Raw genomic sequence first — 20082 nt, forward strand, 5'->3', positions numbered from 1 at the left:
GCCGAACATTAATTTTTATTCATGTTTTTGTTGCCAAATACCACTTTGTTTCTGTTTTTGTACATTTTATTTTTCTTTTACCACATCAATCATCCCCAAAGGAAACAATCTAAAAACCCATTGTCACTGTATCCAGCTCAAATTCCAGAATGTCTATGTGCTGTGTAGTAATTTCAACAACAGGTCTAGTTGTGGTGGCTCTTAATCTGAAAAAGCTATGAACTAAAGGACACACAAACTCCCAATAGTCAATGGTGAAACAAGGTCTGGTTACCTGCACTAAATACTCCTCAGAAAGGAAGAAGTAAAAGACCCTGAACAGTCATAGGACTGTAGCATTTGTGAAATCCTGCTGAATAGACATTGTGAGCAGGCCCTACAATAAACAGTGTTGGTGAATATTAATTGATTAGTCCCTGATTCTGCTCTATAGGATTTGTACCAGGGTGAATTTTCTTCAATGATCCTAGCCCTGCACTCAGGGAGATGCTTCTTTTTCCTTTTTATTTTTGGCTTCTCATGAGGGAATGTACCTTTGCTAGACTGGTTCAACTTTTTAAACTCATGGCCAATTAAAGAATTTGGGGGAAGGGGCAAAAGTCTCAAATAGTAACAGCAATTTCATTTTGACTACTGTTATTCCAGGTTTGTACTTGCTTTAGCAATATTACTCTCTCAAAACAGAGTAAAATTTTTATCTATTTGATGTTAGCCCATTGTATATGTTAGCAAATATTCATACCTACAGTCCTTATTAAGACATAATTTTCATATCTGATATGTATCATAATTCATATCTGAATATATATATATTCAGAGGATATATATATATATATATATATATATATTTCTCAAGATGAAATCTTGGGCTTCTGGGGAAAAGTTATGGGCCAATTTCCTCTAAATCAGTTAATTTGATTTTGAGGTTTAACTGTCCTCCATATCCTTAATCTGATCTTTGTCCCTGAGGCACTTGAATCCTCTGAGAATTTTTGAAATAAATGGGAAGACTACACTCTTATTTTTATCTTTGTCAAAATGCTGAGTTTTGATAGGGCGCTGCCTCTCAAAACCTTTATCAATTATCTCTTACTGTTTGAGCCTCATAGCATCAAGGTCCAAAGTTCCAGAAAGTTTTTACTTCCTTTCATTTCTGCTTTTCAGCAAATTCTTTCCTTATCTCTTTCTGGTAATACCTGATAAAATTCAGTCAATAACAACCAAAAACACTAATATACTTTTTTTTTGACCTCTTCCCCTAGAGCTACAAAATAATTGGACATGCAATCAGACTCAGAAGATTTTTCAGACATGGTGTTACCAAATATTCTCCCACTGCTTTAAAGTGACATCTATTCAGTCTCTGCTAATTGTTTCCTCCACTCCCAACTGATAATCTTGTCACACATTTTAGATTTGTTGAGATGGCACTCTACTCTCAAAATCAATGTCCGCATTAGTCAGGCAGTGCCAGATCATGCTGCAGTATCAAAGAAACACCAAATATTAGTGGTTTAATAAACACACACTTTGCTTAGTCTCCATGTCCAACTCAGGTAGGTGGTTGAGCTGTGATCTACACAGTTACTCAGAGTCCAAGGCTGTATGAGACCCCACCAAGTTACAATACCACCATGTCACTTCCGAAAGCTTCAGCTATAAGAGCCGTGAAGAAAGAGAACCAGAATATCACACACTGACTTTTCCTTGTTTTATTGGTCACTACTTGTTAGATAGTGTCAAAGACAACCTTACCATTCCCTCAGACAAAACTTCACTTCTACAAGCCTCTAGGCCCTGGACCTCCCAAAAAGAGAGCATTTATTTCAGAAAACTTATAATTGTAAATTCTTTCTTTGCCTTTTTGAGATATAAATCTTTCTGAAAGGCTCTTATAACCTAGGACTGTCTTTCTCAAGGAGCTGGGAGCCATTCCTTTGAAATGTAATCCTCAAAGACAATATTGACCCTATCTCTCAGTCTACCTGGGAGCTAGGAAAGGAGGGGGGGGCAGAGCAAAAGACTAATTTAGGAAACAGACATGCTCCAAGTTATAAAACTGCCTCTTATGACAGCAAGAGAATGTTTACTTTCCTTTGGGTCAAGCCGATTAGCAAACACAGATGGCCTAAGATCCCTCTGACCCAGCTCTTAAAATCTCTCCAGCCCTTTTTTTTCAGTGGAGTTGAGCTCAGACTGAGTTTAGGATTCTCTCCCTATTGCAAGAGCCTTGAATAAAGTCTTGCTCGTTTAACTTTGTCTGGGGAAATATCTGCCTTGACAATGGAAACAAGAAATTGTAAGAAGGATGGAAAAAAACTAGAAGAACAAAAGAAATACTCAACTGTATGGTAAACAGCAATATCTTTTCTGAGATGTACCACAGGCAACAAGTCTATACTCTCAGTATTTTATGCCTACATAACCCTTTCTTGACCTGAAATTCAAAAAATTAATAGCAAAAATTATATCTCTTGGAAGGTAAATTTATGCAGACTTCATTTATGGGTGCTAAACTTAGTAAAAGGACAGCAATCTTAAAAAGTAAACAAACAAACCTACTCATATTGCAAACATCAAGCCATTTAAATGAGCCTTTGGAATTAAATGTCCTTTTTCCAAATTCTGTGCTTCCTCATTTCACCACCAACATTATCACATCAGTTTCCTCTGCACATATCTTCAGTTACTTTGACATCTTTGCAGAGAGTTTTTTAAACCTCTGGTTACTTAGACTCCATGAGGGGCTCAACTCTATTTGTCTAATATGCATTCCATTTCAGACAGTCACAAGCATACGAACACCCTAGGCCCGGAGACAAGTTAAAAATCCTTAAACAGTAAAGATGACCAATTGACTCATATAAATTAAATTCTAAAGCTAGATTAGCATCAAAGTATATCTGATTCAGCAACTCATTGATGCTCTCTATTTTATAGCCTCATCATCTTAGGCTTGTTCTCCTTCACAAGGTAGCTGAAATCACCCTATATCCTCACTCAACCAATGCCATAGAGAGGCAAAAGGGTGACTTCTGTATTATTATTTCAAAAATACAATATGATGCAATACAATACAAAACAAAACAAAAAACACTTTCTTCCTAGAAACTTTCTACTATCTTATATTCACACAATTGATTCAATCATTGCTTATTTTTTTGTAGCCATTACTCTCAAGAAAATATTATGTTAAACTAGACCTTTACCACTGCTCTGCTTAGAAATCTTCCCCTATAATACTAATTTTCACTATTTTTTAGTATTAGTACTAAAAATTAGTATTTCACTAATCTTCTAAAGAAGGAGAATGTTTGTCTACCTGATTATCAATTATTATTTATTAAATTTGCAATAATGAATTCAAAATACAGTCTTTCTAACGCACATTTTATACTCATCTACTCATTCATTCAATACATGCCAAACTCTGTCTCCTCTGAATTATCCTAACTCTGTTTCAGCTACCTTTATTAAATTGTACTTAACCATAATTTAAACTGTATACTTGTTCCAACAAAAATAGAAAATACTTAGTTTATTTCTTTAAATGAACTTATTGCAAAGCAATTTCTCAAAAAAAGTAAAAAATCAGGACATAGTTTTCAAATTCTATAAATCCTACCAATTGTTTAAATAACACTTATCTCTTAGTTTTGTAATGCTGTTTTGTGAAATGAATCTTTATCTTCATAAACTGACCATCACCAACCCAATGCAGTCTTTATAAATTTCAATCCCTTCTTCATGAAAAATTTACTCTACATGTTTCTTTTTGTGTGTGAGAACCTGCTAATAGTAAAATCTACCATTTTTGTTTGCATATGGTATCTTTATTTTATTAATATTCTTGAAAATTAGCAGAAAAGAATTGATAATAATAGGTCAACTTAATTTTTTTCTCAGAAATTTGAAGATAATCTTCCACTAATTTCTTGTTTGCACAGACGCTGTTGAGATCTGCTGTGACCTAACATTCTTTCCACTCCAGGTAATCGCTTCTCTTTCCTCTGTTTTTTTTGTTGAGAATTCTACTTTGTTTCTGATGTTATCAAATGTGGTATCACTATGTATGGACTTAGTAATATTTGTCTTCTTGAACACGGTAGAAAAATCCTTAGTCATTACCTCTTCAAAATTACTTATTCCTAGTGTGCCTGTATTTCCTGGCTTTCATATGTGCCCAATATCAGTTTTAATCTAGCATTTCTCTTAGTTTTTTTTTTTTGACAAGTATATTATTCATAATAATTAAAAAATAAAGCATGTTAATATGTTAGACCTCCAATTTGTTTTTCCAGATTCTATCAGTGTCCAATATGGTATTTTGTGATACATAAGCAGTGAATACATTTCTCACATACGTAAGCAATGAATACATTTCTCACATAGTTAAGAAGTCAAATCTGAAAGAATAGTACCACAAGCTAGTCTCTCTTTTTTACACATTTTTATGATGTAAAGAAACTAGAATCTCCCTTTCAAAAAGTGTATTTTGGTTGTTCTTGGATAAAAGTAAATTCACTTGGACAGAGAAGACAAAGAACTCATCCCTTTACCGAATTTGTTTTTTGTAATTGAAATATCGTTTACATACAATATTATGTTAGTTTCAGGTGTACTGCATAATGATTTGACATTTGTATACATTATGAAATGATTAACACAATAAATCCAGTAACCATCTGTCCCCATACAACGTTATTAGTATATTACTGACCATATTCCCTATGTTGAATTTTACATCCCTGTGACTTATTTTGTATCTGGAAGTTGGTACCTCTTAATCCTCTTCAGCTATTTCATCCACTCTCTCACTCCCTCCTTTCTGGAAACCATCTGTTTTTTCTCTGTATTTCTCTGTTTTCATTTTGTTTTGTTTTGTTTGTTTGTTTTGATTTTTAGATTCCTCATATAAGTGAGATCCTGTGACATTTTACTTAGCATAATGCCCTCTTAATTCATCCATGTTGTCACAAATGGAAAGATTTTTTTAATGGCTGAATAATAATCTATTTTGTGTATATATGTATGTATATATGTATGTGTATATATATATATATATATATATATATATATATATATATATATATGCCGCATTGTCTTTATCCATTCCTCTATGGATGGACACTTAGAATGCTTCCATAACTTGGCTACTGTAAATAATGCTGCAATAAACATTGGATTGCATATATCTTTTCAAACTAGAGTTTTTGTTTTCTTTGGGTATATACCCAGAAGTGTAATTGCAGGATCATACGGCAGTTCTACTTTTAGTCTTTTGAGGAAACGCCATACTGTTTTTCATGGTGGCCACAACAATTTTCAGTCCCACCAATAGTGCACAAGGGTTCTCTTGCTGTCCACATCCTTGTCAACACTTGTTATTTGTTGTTTTTTGATGACTGCCATTCTGACGGTGTAAGGCAGTAACTCGTTGTTTTGATTTGCATTTCCTTAATGATTAGTGACATTGAGCATCTTTTCACAAGTCAGTTGGCCATCTGTTTTCTTTGTAAAAATGTCTACCCTGGGCTTCCCTGATGGCGCAGTGGTTGAGAGTCCGCCTGCCGATGTAGGGGACATGGGTTCGTGCCCCGGTCCGGGAAGATCCCACATGCCGCGGAGCAGCTGGGCCTGTGAGCCATGGCCACTGAACCTGCTTATCCGGAGCCTGTGCTCCGCAACAGGAGAGGCCACAACAGTGAGAGGCCCGCGTACCGCAAAAAAAAAAAAAATGACTACCCAGGTCCTCTGCTCATTTTTAACCCAGCTTGTTGTTTTTGATATTGAGTTGTATCAGTTCTCTGTATACTTTATTAAACCCTTATTGGGTATATCATTTGTGAAAATGTCTTCTCCTATTCAGTAGCAGGCCTTTCCATTTTGTTGATAGTTTCCTTCATTGTGCAAAAGCTTTTTAATTTGATGTAGGTCCATTTGTTTATTTTTGCTTTTGTTTCCCTTGCTTGAGGAGAGATCCAAAAACATATTGCCAGGACCAATGTCAAAATATGTATAGTCTATGTTTTCTTATAAGAGTTTTATGATTTTAGGTCTTACATTTAAGTCTTTCATCCATTTTGAATTTATTTTTGTGTATGGTATGAGAAAGTTGTACAGTTTAATTCTTTTCCATGTAGCTGTCCAGTTTTCCCAACAGCATTTATTGAAGAGTCTATCTTTCCCCATTGTATATTCTTGCCTCCTTTGTCATAAATTGCCCATATAAGTATGGGTTCATTTCTGGACTGTCTATTCTATTCCACTGGTCTCTGGTCTGTTTTTTGTGTCAGTCCCATACTATTTTGATTACTGTAGTTTTGTATTATAGTCTGAAGTCAGGGAGTGTGTGACCTCCAGCTTTGTTCTTCTTTCTCAAGGTTTAATTTGCTATTCAGGGTCTTTACAGTTTTTGTTTTTTTGCTTTTTGTTTTTGTTTTTTTTCTTTTTATGTGGTGTCTTTGCCTGGTTTTGATATGAGAGTGATGCTGGCCTCACAGAGTGAGTTCAGAAGGATCCCTGTCTCTTCAATTGTTTGGAATAGTTTAAGAAGGATAGATGTTAACTCTTCTTTAAATGTTAGGTAGAAATCACCTGTGAAACTTTCTGGTCCTGGACTTTTGTTGTTGCTGTTGTTGTTTTTTAATTCCAATCCAATTTCATTACTGGTAATTGGTCTATTCATATTTTCTATTTCTTCCTGATTTAGTGGTAGGAGATGGTACATTTCTAGGACTTTATCTATTTCATCCAGGCTGTCTATTTCATTAGCATATAATTATTCTTAGTGATCTCATGATCCTTTGTATTTCTGTGGTGTCATTTGCAACTTTTCTTCTTTCATTTCTGATTTATTTGGGCTCTCTCTTTTTTCTTGATGAATCTGACTAAAGGTCTACCAATTTTATCTTTTTAAAGAACCTGTTCTTAGTTTCCCTGATTATTTTTCTATTGCTTTTTAGTCTGTACTTCATTTATTTCTGCTTTGATCTTTATTATTTCATTTCTTCTTTTAACTTTGCATTTTGTTTGTTCTTCTGTTTCCTTTAGGTACAAGGTTAAATTGTTTATTTGAGATTTTTCTTGTTTCCTAAGGTAGGCTTGTATACTGTAAACATCCCTCTTAGAACTGCTTTTGCTGCATCCCATAGATTTTGGATAACTGTGTTTCCAATTTCATTTTTCTCCAGATTTAAAAAAAATTTTTTTCTTTGATTACTTCAATGACCTATTGGTTATTTGGTGGCATATCATTTAGCTTCCTGTGTTTGTATTTTTTCCAGTTTTTTCTTGTAGTTAATTTCATCTCATACCACTGTAGTTAAAATTAAGATGCTTGATATGATTTTAATCTTCTTACATTTATTGAGACTTGTTTTGTATCCTGGCATGTGCTGTATCCTGGAGAATATTCTATATGCACTTAAAAAAAAAAGTGTATTCTGCTGCTTTTAGATGGAACATTCTATGGAAAACTATTAAGTCCATCTGGTAGAATATGTCCTTTAAGGCCAGTCTTTCCTTATTGATTTTCTGTCTGGATGCTCTGTCCATTGATGTAAGTCAGGTGTTAAAGTCCCCTACTATTATTATGTTAGTATCAACTTCTTCCTCAAGTGTATGATATAAATTAAACACTTTTTATTCAGCAAATGTGTTTTTCCATTGATTCATAACACTCTTCTTTTGCAATAAACACTTTCAGCAGAAATGACCTCAAATAAATGAAACACATTTTAATGAAAAGACAAATACTGCATAGTCATTTCATTAAAAAGTTGATTCTGAATTGCTGACTTCTAAAAAATATATCTGTTAACTGCTACCATTTATCAATGGGACTGCAATGATAACTATGGAAGACAAATGTGATGAGGCATCTTCAAAATCTTTTTCAAATTTTGATGTTATTTCAGGAAGATAATGCCCCTAACATATAATAACACAGAGAGCTTTAGAATATGCATTTCAATATCACTCTGTGAAACATGAGTTCATTTATATCAGAAGACTGTCCTCGAAACAAGATTCTGCAATGTAGTCCTTATCCATGGTGTGGGAGAGTTTCTGAGTTTACTTTTAAATCACTGTTTATTTGCTTTTCTATACTGTTTATTCTATTCTTAGGCACCTAGTATACATTTAGGTTATGTCTTTGACATTTGGGTTGCCTTTCAAACATTGTTTAATCAGGCAGTCCCTATGAATATTCCTTCTCATCATGCTGTTGTCATCTAGTAAGGATGCTGTGATGTTTCTGATAAAATACTAACTGCTAAATATTAAAGCTTAGTTCTCAATAGGACTTGTTTTCAGTACTTTTTATGATTATTGCATTTATTCCTGCAAGAAAATTGTTACTGAATTATACATCCATTAGAATTATTGCTAAGTTTCATGAGATGTGTTATATTGTTGCTTCTTCTCAAATTGGGTCCTTCTTTCTAGTACAGAGCTTAGAACATGATAACACTTGATAAATATTTATTAAATAAATGGATGGATGAATAAATAAATATAATGCTTGAAGGCCAAATGCTTTATTTAATTGGTCTATCAATATTACTGTAGAAATAAAATCCAAATTATTTTTGAGCCATTCATTTTCTTATTGATACAGTCTAACCTACAGCAATTCAAGCATTCCTGTATGATATATGCATTTTTAAATTTCTAAATCTGTTTTATAACTATTTGTATGATTCTTTATTGTATGTCTGTTTAAGCATAAAGCAAAATAGTTTACAAGGTTAATCTTCACTGTTTTTATGTGATTAAATTTCTGTTTATATTTCATGAATATTATTGGGAAAATAAATGCATTCATCCATTTATTCATTAATTCAGATATTTAAAAATATTCATTACAGGGTGTATATGTTATCCTTTGAAAAACACATAAAAGTACTCACTCAAAATAAGCTTATATTTTATTTGTCAGACAAAGTAGAATAAAACATTTTCCAGTAGTGATCAGTGCTCTCCAGAACCTAAAATGTGGTTTTCTAGTAGAAGATGAAGAAATCATAATTTAGAGTAGCCATTAAAACAAACAAACAAAGAACAAACAAAAAAGTTTTGAATTAGGGGGCATTTGCGCTAGGATAAAGTACTGAGAAGAAAAACATCCAATCATCAGTGAGAACAGCAAGTGCAAATTTCTAAAACAGGGAAAATAAATATTTGGAATATTTGAAGAATAAAATAATGCTCACTGTGGTTTCTATTTAAAGACTGGATTATAAGAGGATCATACGGAGTTGTAAGAAAGGTTAGGATGCTACCACAATTGCCCTATCAAAAGGAAATGGTGGCTGGTTATGGATGGTTGCTGAATTAATTGTGATATCTAATGAGATTTGGTATATATTGCCATAACATGACAAACAGGGTTAGCTGAGAAACTGAATGGGGAAAAAATGAAGTTTAGGAAACAAAGATGACTCCAAGATTTTTAATATGAACAATATGGAGATGAGGTATGGCTCCATGGGATAGACTTCTTTTCCTTTTTTTCCTTTATCTCCTTTTCTTATTTGTTTTCTTTTTTTCTCTCAATATGTGGGAGCTAGTAAATGGTGAGTCTATGTTTACTGGAGAACAAAATTGTAAGTTTCCAGAATGCTACATTAAGGATATAGAAAATTTGGGGATTCAGCTTCTTTGTGTAAATTGGCCTTTGATAAATACAGGGTTTTTTCCTCAAAAAGTCTGGAATGGATTTAGGTAAGTTGGTAAATTTGGTCTAGAAGATGAAATACCTTTTATATATTTGTAAATATTTCCTCAGAAAAGTATTACTTGAAAAATATGGAAAATATCTACTGAGAGACTATTTTTACATTGCCACAAATTCAGCTCTATTCTTATTTTTTACTTGTCATATGTTAGCATCCAGATTTTTAATTTCTTGACTTGTCATCATTTAGTTTCTCTTATCAGATGATTTAGATCAGGAAATAAATTCTCAGGCACAGGAAGTAGCATTCCCATAATTGTTATCCTAATCTACAACATCTTGGCTTGAGATATGCTGAATAATTGTCATTTAAAAGTTCAGAAATATATAGAACATGAACTAAATTATTTATAGATATAGATAGATATCTGGGACATACTTCTAGTAATTAAATTATATTCAACAATACAAAATTCTTCATCTAAAAGCTTTTCTTATTTCAATTTATTTCTTTAGAGAGCTCTTCAAGTTTTATTTCTCCAAACAATATATATTGCCCAAATCAGATGAAACTGCCCAAAATAAAGATTTGGTATGTTTTAATTTCTTTATTTTGGGATTCATTATTTAAATAGTATATATTTTAAATTTTATATGTAGGAAGCATAATGTTAGAATATGTAATAACTGACTAATTTTCACTCTCAAAAAACATGGACTGGAAAGTTTTTGTCTCTATGGATTGTTAAAGATATAATGATATGAAACTAAAAGGAAAATTACCAGAGAACATTTATGTGAAAATTGCTAAGGAAAAATTCTTTTTTTTTTAAGTTAACTTTATTTTAATGTCAATATTTTAAACAACCCAGAAATCAATCTCACTCTCACTGAACTTAATCCGAACCCAGTATTGTTGGCCTTGAGATTGATTACATAAAGCTGGACCAGAAAAATAAAAGATAAATCTCTTAAGAGAAAATGAATTTTAATTCCATCTTATAGGTAACTTTTTGAAGTCTAAACAAGTTATAATGTTCACTCTGTTATTCTGAAGATAATTTCCCCATGGCTTTATTCAAAAAGAATTAAGACAATGTAAATCAAGCACTGATAATTCATGCTTAAGTAAATGGAATCAAGTATATTTGCTTGGGTTTAAGAAAAGAATCTACACACATAGCAACATACACATCACCACATACAACCCCCAAACAAATGAACAACAAACAAATAGAAAAGCAAAATAACAATAACAAACCAGTGAGGTGGAAACGTTAATGAGACAACTATCAGAATTGATTTCAGGAGGGAATTACATAAACATTTGTTTCTAATTCTTTTGTATACAACCTGATAATAAATCACAATGCCAGACTTAGGTTAACTTCTCAGTATCTTATTCCTTCATGAGCATTTTAATTTTGTCTTAGATTATTCTTACTAATAAACTTTTTTAATACCCATGTTTTTTTTTCAGTGTAGGTGTTCTCTTTCCTACATGGCAATTTCTAGTTCATATTTCCCTGAGAGAGTGCATATTTCTTCCAGATTTCCACACTTACTAGAAAAGAATGTAGGAATATTTCTTTTATAATTCTTGAAATTGTTCCAGATTTTTAATTTCTTGACTTATCATCATTTATTTTCTCTTATCAGATGATTTAGATCAGGAAATAAATAATTTCTCAGGCACAAATGAAATTGTTGATCTGTCAATCTTTATATTCAGCTTTCCACTTCTGATATTGTAAATGTGACTTCTTCCTGACTGATTTTCTTTATTAGATTTTCCAATAGTCAATTAATTTTGTGCCTTCAAAAGAAAAAAGAACAACTCTCAGTTTATCAGTTATAATTTCTTAGGTCTGCCCTTGGATCTTGTTAGTTAACTTCCTTCAGTTCTTGGATTAATACTTAATTTTTGTTATTTTTATTCATTTTTCTCTATAGTTGTGTTCCAAATCTGTCCTATCTACATAATTTTTACTATGTAAAGATCAATGTCATCATCTTTGAATAACTTCTAATTATAATTTTAACTTCTTTCTGAGACAAATTTAAAAAAACATATACAATCCATTTAGCTTATTTTTTTACTACTTCAATTGTTAAAATATATTTTCAGTGCTTTCTTTTTGTTTGTTGATTGGTTGGTGGATTCAGATCCAGTATCACTGCTACAGTTATAATATATTTGTAAAGACAGTAAAGGGCCTGAGATTTTAGCTGACTTGCAAGAAAATGTTAGCCTGCCAGACTTTCACAGATTTTGTCAAGAACACAAGATTCTTGCATCAGAGGCAAAAAGAATCTTATGGCAAAGCAGCCAGCATGAGCAGCATATTTGTTTCAGTTCCCCTTGCCACCAAATCCAGAAGGGGCAAGATAGATGCCTGCCTATGCAAAGGGTTATATCCCACTCCATACTGTGTGTGTGTGTGTGTGTGTGTGTGTGTGTGTGTGTGTGTACCTCACACAAATACCCATTCACAAATATATGTATATAAAAATCCCTTATATATTTATTTTTAATCAGGATTTTATTCTCTCATAGATAATTTTAATGTTTTTCTATTCTTCATATTTTCCTTATATACTATGTTTCCTGGTTCTGCATTCAACAATCAAAATGGACTAGACTGATGACTATTAGTATCATACAGAGTTTCATTAGATGATTTCCTTTTTTGAGTATTGAGACTGCATTAAAAGAGTAGTGAGTATGTGAGAAATATTCTTTCTGCTAATCATGTTTTCCTTTATATTGGTTCAAGGAATACACAAGGAAGCTGGAGACTTCCTTTATTTGAAGAATTGAGAGAGTGTTTCATAGAAGGAAGGGCCTCTTACTTAGTTACCACAAAAAATTGTATTTCCCTTCTCATCCTCTTCCCACTTCTCCGCCTCCTCCTCCTCCTACTTCCCCTCCTTTTTTCCCTCCTCCTCCCCCTTCACTTCCTCCTTCTCTTCCTCCTCCCCCTTCTCTTCCCATTTCTCCTCTGCTCTTTCTTTTTTTCCCCTCCTTCTATTCTTCCCCATCCCCTTTTCCCTCCTCCTTGTCCTTCTATCTATTGTAGACTTATTTTCTATCTGGGTAATTTTGATTGATAAGTAAAAAATTATTAAAATAGGCACTCCAGTTCTTCTCACCTCTAGGCTCATGTTAGGATCTCACATAAAATGTTTTTGTATTGTGTATGGATAGCTGTAGACTGTAACAAACACCTTAGACAGAAAGCTTGTTTAAATTGACCTTCCTCATGGACCCCTTCAATATGTTATTCCACCTTCTGGGGTGACAGCTCCAGCTAACAACCTTTTTAATACCTGTACTTGAAGTTTTAACTTTTATTTACTTATTTTATTTTATCTTATTTTGGCCGTGCCACGTGGCATGCAGGATCTTAGTTCCCTGACCAGGGATAGAACCCATGGCCCCTGCAGTGTAAGCACGGAGTCTTAACTGCTGGACCGCCAGGGAAGTCCCCTTTAACTTTTCAAGTTTAGTGTTTATTTTGTTTTGTTACCATTATTTCTTTGTCTGAATTTTGTATATTTTCTCTCACTAATAAATACGTGGTAAGTTCACAGCAAAAAATATTCAGGATAAAGAAATAGATGAGAATATCATTTTTTTCCTCACACATGTATTTTTCCCAATTTAATTAATCTTGTATAATGACTGCATTTGTCATGTTTTAAAATGGATTTTCAAATTAATTGTTTGCTTAGAGTCAAATTTTGTCTCCAATAATGCTACTCATGTGTGCCCTGGCAAGTCATTCAACTTCTTTATCTCAGCTTTCTTGGTCTGCTGAATGAAATTCATAATAATAGTTAACTCAGCTGTGAGAATTAAATTAATTAATATTCTTAAAGTCTATAAGTAATTATTACTATAAGTATTTAATAGAAAATGTAATAAAAACTGTTATTCTTTCAGCGTTTGTTTGAGAATAAGAACTTTTGTTGTTGAATAAGAACTGTTGAATAAGAACAGCTTTTGTTGTTGAATAAGAACTGTTATTCTTTCAGCTTTTTGCTTTAATTAAAACAAAATTTTATTGAGCTGTAAAAATTAATTATACACAACTTTTCAGCATATATGAAACATATCTATGTTTTCATCCCCAAATTATATTTTTGTAATTTTTTGAATTATAAGAAATTGTTTTTTTCCTCTTATAACTCCATTCTCAAAATATGAAAATATACTGATTTAGATAACCTTAATTCCTCATAACATTTCAAAACTTCTGTATTTAGAGCCAAGTTTTCTCTTGATAATGTTTCTACATCTAGAAAAGGGAGTATTTTATATTAATTAAAAGAACCCCATAGTAAACTATAATAGAAAAGAATCTGAAAAAGTATATCTATGTATATGTATATATGTATGAATGACTTTGCTGTATATCAGAAACACTACATTGTAAATCAATTATACTTTAACAACAACAACAAAAACCCCATACCACATTATTTGCCTGAAACTTGCTGATTTCATTTCTATGTAACAAAGAGAATATATTTAATGTTTGGGATTATATTTTAATACAGGCATACCTTGTTCTATTGCACTTCACTTTATTGCATTTTGCAGATAGTGGTATTTACAAATTGGGGGTTTGTGGCAACCTTCCTTGCATGGAGCAAGTATATTGGCACCATTTTTCCAGTAGCATTTGCTCACTTCATGGTTCTGTGTCACATTTTAGTAATTCTCTCCATTTTTCACACCTTTTTTCATTATTGTTACGTTTGTTTTGGTGATCTGTGATCAGTGATCTTTGATGTTACTATTTTAACTGTTTTGGGGCACCATGAACTGTGCCCATACAAGATGGCAAATTTAACAAATGTTTGTGTGTGTTCTGACTGCTCCACTGACCTGCTGTTCCCCCATCTCTGTCCCTCTCCCCAGGCCTCCCTACTCCCTGAGACATAACAGTATTGAAATTAGGCCAATTAATAATGCTACAATGGCTTTTAAGTGCTCAAGTGAAAGAAAGAGTTGCACAACTCTCACTTTAAATCAAAAGCTAGAAAAGATTAAGCTTAGTGAGGAAGCCATGTAGAAAGTTGAGACAGGCCAAAAGCTAGGCCTGTAGCACCAAAGTTAGCCAACTTGTGAATACAAAGGAAAATTTCTTGAAGGAAATTAAAAGTGAATACACAAATGAAAATAAAGTGAAACAGTCTTATTGCTGATGTGAAGAAAGTTTTAGTAGTCTAAAACTAGATCAAACCAGCCACAACATTCTCTTAAGCCAAAGCCTAATCCACAGCAAAGCCCTAACTCTCTTCAATTCTATGCAGGCTGAGAGGTGAGGAAGTTGCAGAAGAAAAGTGTGAAGCTAGCAGAGGATGGATCATAAGGTTTAAGGAAAGAAGCCCTCTCCATATCACAAAGTGCAAGGTGAAGCAGCAAGTGCTGATGTAGAAGCTGCAGCAAGCTATCCAGAAGATCTAGCTAAAACAACTAATGAAGGTGGCTACCCTAAAAAACAGATTTTCAATGTAGACTAAACAGCTTTTCTTGGAAGAAGATGCCATCTAATACTTACAGCTGGAGGAGAGAAGTCAATGCCTGGCTTCGAAGCTTCAAAGGAAGGGTTGACTCTCTTGTTAGGGGCCAATGCAGTTGGAGACTTTAAGTTGAAGCTAATGCTCTTTTACCATTCCGAAAATCCTGGGACCCTTAAAAAATTATGCTCAGTCTACTCTACCTGTGCTCTATCAGTGGAAAAACAAGGCCTGGATGACAGAACATCTGTTTACAACATACTTTCCTAAATATATTTAGCTCACTATTGAGACCTACTGGTCAGAAAGAAAGATTCTTTTCAAATTATTACTGTTGACTGACAATGCACCTGGTCACTCAAGAATTCTGATGGAGATGTACAGTGAGATTAATGTTTTTTTTTTTCATGCCTACTAGCACATCATTTTGCAGCCCATGGATCAAGGAGTATTTTGATTTTCAAATCTTATTATTTAAGAAATACATTTTGCAAGGTTATACCTGCCATAGATAGTAATTTTCTGATGGCTCTGGGCAAAGTAAATTGAAAACCTTCTGGAAAGGATTCATCATTCTAGATGGCATTAAGAAGATTAGTGATTCATGGGAAGAAGTCAGAATATAAACATTAACAGGAGTTTCAAAGAAGTTGATTCCAACCCTCATGGATGACTTGGGAGATTCAAGACTTCAGTGGAGGAAGTAACTGCAAATGTGGTGAAAAGAGCAAAAGACCTAGAATTAGAAGTGGAGCCTGAAGATGTGACTGAATTGCCCCAATCTCATGATAAAACTGTTACAGATGAGGAGTCACTTCTTATGGATGGTCAATGAAAGTGGTTTCTTGAGATGGAATCTACTCCTGATGAAGATGCTGTGAAGGTTATAGAAATGACAACAAAGGATTTAGAATATTACATAAACATGTTGTAAAAGCCAGGGCAGGGTCTGAGAGGACTGACTCCCATTTTGAAAGAAGTTCTGCTGTGGGTAAAATGCTATCAATAGTATTGCATGCTACAGGGAAATTTTTCCTAAAAGAAAGAGTTAATTGATGTGGCAAACTTCATTGTTCTTAGTTTAAGAGATTGCCAAAGCCACTCTAATCTTCAGCAACCACTAGATCAGTCAGCAGCCATCATTATCAAGGCAAGACCCTCCACCAGCAAAAGACAGTGACTCACTGAAGCCTCAGATGATGGTTAGCATTTTTTAGCAATACAGTACTTTTAATTAAGATATATACATTGCTTTTTTAGACATAATGTTATTGCAGAATTGATAGACTACAGTATAGTCTAAACATAACTTTAATATGCACTGGGAAACCAAAGAAAATTGTGTGACACTCTTTATTGTGCTATTTGCTTTATTGCAGTGGTCTGGAACTGAACCCACGACATCTCCGAGGTATGCCTGTACACTAAAGTCATTTATCCCTTGGAAAAGACACAAATACAGATAAAGAGAGAAAGTGTTATGAAGAAGCTATGATTTTTGAGTCAATTTGATATCAAAGAAGAATTGACTGGTAGACACTGAATCAGAAAATGAAGTATTTATACCACCTCCCCATTAAGAAACATAGATTTTAATTAAATATACTTTCCTTACTAAACTAATTAAACTTCTTTTAGTATAATCTGAAATTTAGTTAAATTGTTGTAAGTACTTCTAGGTTTTAGATACAGTACTTTTACCAAAGCAGGTTTTTAAAAATTGATAGGATTTATTTTAACATATTTTTATCACTTCTATAAATTCTGAAATAGGTCTTAAAATTCAACTATTTACATGGGTATAGAATTGAAGTAACATATATTTAAATATTGTTTGCCCAATAAATGCCTTAGATAAAAAATCCAGTCAACTGCAAATTGGTTCATTACTTGGAATATGCAATTCTCCTTAGAGTTCTATATGGTTTGGTCATTTGAAGGTAATTACAAAACTGCTTTCTGCCATACGAATTGTAGCCTAATTAAACTAGCCTCTAGGCAGCAACAGTGGTGATGCTGGATAAGCAGCATTTTCTCAAATTCCCCCAATACTACTATGTTCCTCTTAACTTTGCTGATTTCATGTATTTCCTGCCAACTTCAACTTTTTCATGTTTTAATATGACTCAATACTAGAATAAAATCTTTCATGGAAAAAATTCAGCAAGATCTCCTTTGAAAAGGGTAAAAAAAAGAAATTTGTGAAGCTGGTGAAAACAACCATCAGGAATAAAAATGTATACATTTTATGAACATGGAGTAAATTTATAATTAATTACTTTCTACGTTTTGCTCAAATATAAATTAAGGAGCAAGTCAATATATTTCTAACCTCAAAGAAATGCAGATCTGTTTATCTAAAATGCAGCTGCTAATGAAAGTTATTAGAAACAGCACTTTAGATACTTCTAAGTTGTTTTTTAAACTGTAAATTAGTATTTACTTACATAAGAATAGTGTCATGATAAGTATGTGACAAACTATGGAGTTAATAATAAGGAATAACTTTAAATAACTTGTATATTTTCAGGGATCCATCACAGTTAGTGTGCAATAAAAGTTGTGGATTCATGTTAATCCATACATAATTGGTTTATTTAATACTTTTTTCATGTCTTAGGAATATATAAAAGTGCCACAAGTTCAGGTTTATATCATAGATATAATTTTGGTTGAATTTTTTAATTATGAAATATTCTAAACAAATTAAATGTAAAGACTAATGACATACAAAGAGCCATGTCCTTCCATTCAGATTTCATAGATTATGTATTGTCACAATTCACTCAAGATTTTTTAATGAAATAAAATATTAAGACAGTTTTAAGCAGTTTGCTATTCTTTCTTTCCATTGAGAACATCATGTTTCTGAATTTGCTCTGTTTTTGTCCAAAAGATAATTTGTGAAAACACACATAAATATACGTGCATGTGAACACACACATACACACTAATATCATATGTATTAAAACACAGGAAAAAATAAAACACATGAAACTCAAAAAGGAAAGTAGCCCCTGAGAAAGGAAAAGGAAATGAGATTGCTGAATGCTTACCTTCTGTATCAACAAAACAACCTAGTGACATTGCTGGCAGTAACCAAAATTTTAGACTTGATCGAAATTAAAAGGTGTTTATTTGGGGTTTTATAGAACTACAGTCTGGGAGCCACAGATCTAAGAAGCACTTGAATTGTTTTCCGCTTTATACAAAATGGGGGAGGCCTATAAAGGCAGAAACCTCAAGGTTACAGTTAGTTATATGAGTTGTTTATCAAGAATCATAATTGGAACTGGCAAGAAGTAAGGCTGTTTGCTAAGTAAGGATTGGTTGGGGTAAGAAATTGTTGCATAGTTACAAGTGGAAACCTTGAGACCATAAGGTTACAGCTGGCAGATACTGTTCTGAATATGATTGGTGGTGTCCTTGGGGCTAGTACATATCAAAGAAAGTACAGGTTCTCAGTGGTGCAGAGATGTGTCTGACCAGATCCTCAATGGCTGTCAGACTCTATTGTGTGTGCATGAATTGTTATTACTCTCTTGTAATTTTAATTTGTCATCATTAGTTTACCCTGTCACTTGAAAGGTATTTCCTTTTCTACCCTTATCTCCTGGTGCTAATGAGAATTATGTTCCTATTACTGCCATGCATATAATATGAAATTTCCAAGTTGCTTCCAATATTGTCTTTTATGTTCTTTAGTTTCATCAATGTTTTTTTTTAATGTGGTTTTATTCTTTTTTGTGTGATATCTCTCAGGACACAGTAATTAATTCAGTTTTTCATTTAATATTTACTGAGGACTTCCTATAGGTCAAGCGCTACTCTAAGTGAAAAAGCATTCTGAATAAGCAGACTATCCCTGATTCTCACCATGTACATAGTCTAGAAGGAATAGCACTGAATAAACCAACATATCAAAATATATAAAATCTGAAATCTTAAGCGTTTCTATTAAATTTAGAAAACTTTAAAAGATTATTTTTCCGAATGTTCATCATTCTAGCATTATCTCTAGGTTTTCTTCTTCTGAATCTCCTATCAAATTCATTTTGAATCTTTTTACTCTATTATCTATATCCTCACTCTATCTTTCGTATTTGTCTTCTTGCTCCACAAAGCCTACTCTGTTTTTCTTACTCTTCTTTCCTTTTTCTGCAAACTATTGTGTTTGGGTGAGGGAGAATAGGTAGGGGCAAACATTTATTATTCAAATACGTGTGAAGTTTGCAGTAGATATTATCACAACTTCTTTTTAGAAAAGTAAAAATGTCTATATTTCTGAGACTATCTACTATATTTGAATTCCCAGTGCACAGCAATGGAGCTGGAAAAACACCCATTAATGAAGTTGTTTAAATGGCAATGTATAGGATGCTTGGTTAGTATATGTCATGGCATTGAAAATATCTGAATTTTAACTATCTTCTAACTCAAGAGTGGTGCTGTCTGAAAGAGAGCAACTAGTTATATGTGGCTACTTAAATTTAAATATTAATTAAATGTAATAAAACCACATATTTACTTCCTCAGTCATGCTGGTCATTTCAAGTGCTCAATAACAACATATAACTAGTGGTTATCATATTCGTGGGCACTTCAGATATAGGACTTTTCCATCGCTGCGGAATGTCTTATTGGATAGTGTTTCTCAAGAGGAGCATTTTAACATTATCTGTTATATATGTTCTCAAGATTAGATTGACATCGTTGAAATCCATAGTTTTCACCGTGTACTGGTATATCTTAAATTATCCCTAAACTACATAAATTCGGGGGTCTTGGCATTTGAATCTTAAAAAAATAATAATACATTAATAAGCATAGAATAGTCTAATGGGCAATCCTAGATAAACCACAGAACACAT

This window comes from Tursiops truncatus, chromosome 18 (genome assembly GCF_011762595.2).
Source record: "Tursiops truncatus isolate mTurTru1 chromosome 18, mTurTru1.mat.Y, whole genome shotgun sequence".
Classification (NCBI taxonomy): Eukaryota; Metazoa; Chordata; class Mammalia; order Artiodactyla; family Delphinidae; genus Tursiops; species Tursiops truncatus.